The 6,000-nt window shown below is 37.2% G+C and overlaps 1 long non-coding RNA gene across 1 annotated transcript in view; it reads right to left on the reverse strand.

Annotated features, from left to right (window-relative positions):
• Positions 1-788, reverse strand: part of LOC143684321 (uncharacterized) — a 71,794-nt gene extending 71,006 nt beyond the window's left edge. The window contains exon 1 of the long non-coding RNA XR_013175987.1: positions 457-788. This is a non-coding gene — a long non-coding RNA (uncharacterized LOC143684321). The remainder of the gene's footprint in view (positions 1-456) is intronic.
• Positions 789-6,000: the final 5,212 nt, after the last annotated feature.

Genomic DNA, 6,000 nt, shown 5'->3' on the forward strand with positions numbered 1-6,000 from the left:
TTTGCTGTCTGGATCCCTGGATTTTCCCTGCTTCTTGCCCTCTCTGAGCCTGAGTCTCTAAAAGCATCTTTAACATTGTGAGCGACCCATAACCTTATGATAAATTACATTTGCTTCAGTTTGTCAGAGATGCTAACAACCAAAGAACCCTAAATTCTTTGTCTCTATCTTAAAGTCTTTGGCCAAAATTCCTCATTTTGCTCGTGAGAAACTAAGGCCAGAGAGAAAGTCTGGTTACCTGCTCAGGATCATGCATACAATAACAGACAGAGGTCAGAACCAAAATCTAGAAACCTAAGCTATAGAACAAGAACAGCATCATCATACCAGGTCATCATTCTAGGCCATGACATAAACCAATCCGGCATTAGTAAAGTAAGAAATGCTAGCTCCAATAAAAACCAATCCCTAAATATCATAGGTTTAACAAAATAATGGCTTAATTCTAATGCTTACCACTTTTCAGAAATGGATTTTTCTGGAGGGGTGGTCTTCTATGTGTCATGCAGGGATGGAGTCTCTCCTAGGTCCTAGGGTTCCTCACCATTCAGCCAGCAAATGGGAATAGGGAAAAATAAGACGGTGCATGAGAGGCTTGATGAACCAGGCCTGGAAGGGGCACCTATCATTTCCGCTCACATTTCATTGGCCGGAGCTCAGTCACATGGCTACATGAAACTGTAAAGGAGATATAGCCCAGCTGTGTCCCAGGGAAGAAACAGAGAACACAGAAGTGGGCAAATCTCTGCCATACACTTTTAATTTATTTTATAGAAGATCACTGAGATCACACCCTATCTGTTCCTTAGTAAATCACTCCATTCTAAAAAGTTCCCAGTAAAAGAACACACCCACTTTTTATTTGTGGTTGAATAAAAGATAATGAAAAAGTTGCTAGTACATTAGAATACACAAAAACTGATATTTTTACATTCACTGCTGATTGCTAAAGAGAAAGCTCTTAGAGACAGGAAATTCGGTTCAGAATACACTATTGTCCTGCCACAATATTCTGGACTATTTTCATTCCTTCCACAAAATAAATTGGGACTCAGGGGGGGGGATAGATTCTACAAATAAACATTTGCTTTTCTTTGTCTGACAAAGAGTAAGTTTAACAGTTTACCAACCACTAGATGACTTTTAAGACTTTGTCATAATATTGAATCACTTAGGTATATTTAAGGAAAAAACATTTCGCTCCATCCCTCCTCCCCAATGGATTACTTTTCCCCTCCCAATTTCAAAAGAAAGTCTTCAGGAAATACAGACTTACAAAAGTATCAAATTAATGGATGAATTTAGCCTACATTTTTCTTCTCCCATGATACATTCTAAATACCATATAAAGACTAGACAGAAAGCGAGGCCCATTCATCTACATTCCAAGACATGCTCCAATTACCCAATCATTGCCGAGCACTGCCAGGAGGCAGAGATCATTATTCAAATATAATATAATACAGTTATTTAGTTGAGATTGAAGACACCACCCATTCATTAAGAAGCCAACAGACTTTGTTGCTGTACTTGCATAGAGGGTGCTGTGGCATTGACTGTAAATTAAATAGCACTTTTAACCATGGACCATCCCTCCGAACTGCTGAGATTACAAAACAAAGCCCTGGAATGCATTTACTCTCATTCACTGCTGTCAACTTTCTGTTATACCAAAATGCTTGCCTACTTTTTCTTCTTCCCACCACCCCCAATCCTTTTCTAAGGACAAGGGAATTAGAAGAAATCTAATTCTCATAAAACAATTGGTTTTCAAAATATGCTAAGCATTTGAGATTTATTAGAAACAGTTTTAGTTCCTCATTAATCTAAAGCAAATTTATTATTGATTTACAACAGACAGTTCATCTGATTTCCTGCAGGCATTCATAAAAAACAGTTTGAGAATTTAAAATCGTTGATGTCTTTCAGGTAATTACCCACTAAACTCAGCTAATGACAGCCCCTTCCAACTAGAAGAAAAATAACCCATTCTCATTGTGTGTTCTGCTCACTTTTGTGAGAGGGTTACAAATAGCTTGTATTCATATACATTTATTTTCACATCATTTATTCAAAACGATTTTATTCAAAAGAGTTCTAAATACCCCGTTCACCACAGTGAATTTCAAAGTGGGAAAGAACATTTTGCTAACACTACTGTGTACTTAAAGCTGGGTGAAATTCTTTACAGTACATCCAAAATGAAAGGTTTTTATTACCTTTAAGAAAATGCAGTAATCACACTGTAAAGTTTGCAGTACATATAGCAGCAGGGAGCACAAACGCTTTTGTCAATCTGCCATGTTTAAGTCCTGGCTCTGACTCTTGAGCAACTTATTTACCCTTTGCAAGACTCACTTTTCTTCTCTGTAAAATGGGAATGCCAAGTGCACCTACTTCAAAGGCTGTTATGAGATTTAGATGAGGTTTTTAATTTTATCATAGTACCAGGCATATAGAAAATTCTCAATTACCAAACCAAGACTCTTGATAAAGGAATATTAATAGCTTTGCCCTCTCCCCACCCTCTAAGGAAGATTATGCTTTGTTGACGTCAGGTCTTCCTCTTACCTAGAGTTCCCAAGACGGCCCAGCATTGCTAGACTGAATCTCTGGGTCTTCTGTGTTGCAGAATTAACATTAAGAAATAAAAGAGAAAAGGATTATTTACTCTTCAGGTATTCAAGAGATACAAGAAAATAATTTAGATTATTTCCAAGTTTCTTTTTGATTGATGGACTCTGTTTGCTTGGGTTTTTCTTGTGGTTTCTTTTTGTTTGTTTGCTTGTTTTAAACTATAATCCAGATTGGACTAGTTCACTCTGAATATGGAATGATAAGCATTGTGTTATTAGTATTAGCTCTGTCATTACTACTCTTACTTAGGATCATCATACATTCTGGTTTAAACTGGCTATCTTGCCATTAATCATTAATAGGACCTATTTCACTTTCAAAAATAGCCCAGTTTGCAAAATAAATTTCAGGGCTATCCTACTAGAGTCATTGCTGTTAATCTTTAAATCCAAAATTGAAATACTCAATGCAAATTTTTAAATTTTACATCATTCTAGGTATGCCTGGAAAATTTTTTTCCACATATTTTATTAGTAAACAAACTAATCCCTTGGCCAATTAAAGTACATTAAAACCCATTTGCTCCATGAATGCCAACTTCTGAGTGAAAGTGAGATTTTTTTCAGTACCAGCTGACCCTTCCTGAGCCAATAAATGCTTCATCCCAACTGGCACTTCCAAATATTCTTTCCACTAAAATGCTTCCTTTTTCAGATCCTAAGGAATCAAAGGGCAGATGCCAAAGTGAGATATCAAAGTGAGGTTATGCCAAGTTTCTTATGTGGGCACTTTCCCCATAAGAACATGGAAATCTGATTTGGCATAGCAAAGTCATTCATGTTCCCAGATCTTCAAACACAACAAGAATCTTAGTGGCAGGAGCAGACGTCTTCTTTAAGCTTAATTACCCATCAAACCAACATTACTCACTTTAGTGCTTCATTCTTTAAATATTTACCAGAATTATGACTAGTTCACTAGGGAAAAAACAAAAATAATGTTCTAATTTAGAAATGGGAGAATTTATAAATTTGGTGCTATATATAATTCCATATATGTTTCTTCTTAAACAGACAAAATTTGAAAGAAGCTGTGCTGGTTTGAAAATATTATGTACCCTAGAAAAGCCACATTTTAATCCTGATTTAATTTTGTGGAGGCAGCCATTTCTTTTAATCCTGATTCAATACTGTAGGTTGGAGACTTTCAATTAGATTATCTCCATGGAGATGTGGCACACCCAATTGTGGATGTGACCTGTGATTAGATGGAGTTGTGACTCCACCCATTCTGGGTGGGTCTTGATTAGTTTACTGGAATCTTTTAAAAGAGGAAACATTTTGGAGAGTGTCAGAAACAACAGAGCTGACAGAAACTTCAGAGCAGAGCTGATAGGCAGAGAACAGAGCCACAGATGTTTGGTGATGCTTGGAGCCCAGCAGATGTTGCTATGAGATGCTAAGCAAACCAGAACATGGAGCGAGTAAAGGGAAGCCAAGAGATGAAAGCTAGCCCCACAGAAGCAAAGTAAGGAACCCCCACCCCATAGGAACAAAGGTTGAAAGCAACAGAGCCCAGGAACAAGGGACCAGCATATGCCAGCCATGTAACTACCCAGCTGACCCATCAGGCTTTCTTGAATTAAGCTATCTCTCCCTGGATGCCTTAGTTTGGACAATTTAGTAGGCTTAGAATTGTAAAGCTGTAACTTATTAAATTCCCCTTTATAAAAACCTCTCCTATTTCTGGTATTCTGCATTCAGCAGCTTTTAAACTAGCACAGAAGCCAGCTGGCAGTTTATATTTATATTTGCATTGAACAACTTTGGGTGCCAAAGATAGTTTGTTGTTGGATGCCTGAATTTAATGATCTCCCTAAAACATGTATGTGAAGCACATGTAGATGAAATTATAGGATTTAATTTTAAAGGCAAGAATAAGAATAAGGAGGAAGAGGAGAAAAACGAAAAAGAAGGCAGAAGCAGAAGAAAGAAGGGGATGGGAAGGGAGAAGAAATGCACTATGAATCTCTGAAGTCAACTGCAGTATATTTATTATTCTCTGCTTGGAAATTTGAACAAGAACTTTCTCAAAAATTTAGGATGCAATATGGACATGTTTTCAAGCCAAAGAGACATGTTTATATCTTGGGGTGGGGAAGAACAAACATAAAAACAACCAAATCCCACTTTTGTTAAATGAGTTTTCCCTAGGTTCAGTGACCTCACAATGCATTTCTGTGGTTCTTTCAGGGACCCTTCCATCTTCTTTGGCTATCCGAACCACATCTCTAAACCTTTCTGTTTAGGTTTCCAGAACGTGTTCTTGGCTTCAGTCCTCTAATACCACTCAATAAAATGAATTCACTACCTTGGGAGTATCTGAAGTCATGCAATTCCACGACCATATTTATATATGATACGTCTCAACTCATTTAAGTTAGCTGAGAGCTCAGCATTAGCTCACAAACACGTCCAGGAAGGGGTAAAAAATGACTTCATCGTCTAAGGATGAACTCACCAACTTTTCAATGTCTGCAGAGGGAAGGCCCATTTCAATGACAAACAGAACCTCAAAGTGAAAAGAAAACTTAAGAAATCAAGCACTACTAAAATATGAAAATAACTCTACCCTTACTCCAAGGGTGACTGTGGAGCAAGAGACTGAAAATGCTTCATTGACTGGCATCGTCATGGAGAAACAAGAGTTGGGGCATGGCTTTTCTGAAGTTACAATGAAACTCTAGGGTAACACAGCAATGTGTGCAAAACTGTGTACGAGTAACTGTCAGAGACTTCCAAGTTCTGAAACGCACATGATCTATTAAATATGATTGGATCTAAACAAATCTTTCTGTGTATATGTTTCCAGTTCTGTGGCCACTTTTATCTCTACTTAATCTACGCTCTACTACTCTTCTTTTATGCCATTTCTAGGAAGGTTTTGTAAAATGATTTTGTTCTTCTTATGCTGTCATTTTATTGTCTACTATGTACATTATTTCTGTTTTTAGATTGGTCATAGCAATATTTGGAGGATGATTCCATTTTACCAAACTGCATTTTCATTGCAGATTTTTTCTCTCTGAGAGTTGTCTTCCAAAAACTTTCAAAACCATTCTTGAGCCATTGTCATAAAATCACATCATGTACTTGCTAATCCCTGACATTATTACATTTCCTCTAGTTCAGTTAAGAAGGATAACTGTATCATTGGTGCCAATTTCATGAAAACACTGCAGAATCAAACTCTTAATAACTTCATTCTGAAAAAGTATCTAGTTGCCTTCAGGCTGCCGGTCAAGAGAGAAATAACCTCACAACATTTGGTTTAGTTCTCTTTCCTGTCTCCTGAAAGATCACCCTGACAAGATAAATATTGAAGAAGGAAGGGAAAAAGGCAGGTAATAAAAAGACAGTATCC

The sequence above is a fragment of the Tamandua tetradactyla genome, chromosome 1 (assembly GCF_023851605.1).
Source record: "Tamandua tetradactyla isolate mTamTet1 chromosome 1, mTamTet1.pri, whole genome shotgun sequence".
NCBI classification, from domain to species: Eukaryota; Metazoa; Chordata; class Mammalia; order Pilosa; family Myrmecophagidae; genus Tamandua; species Tamandua tetradactyla.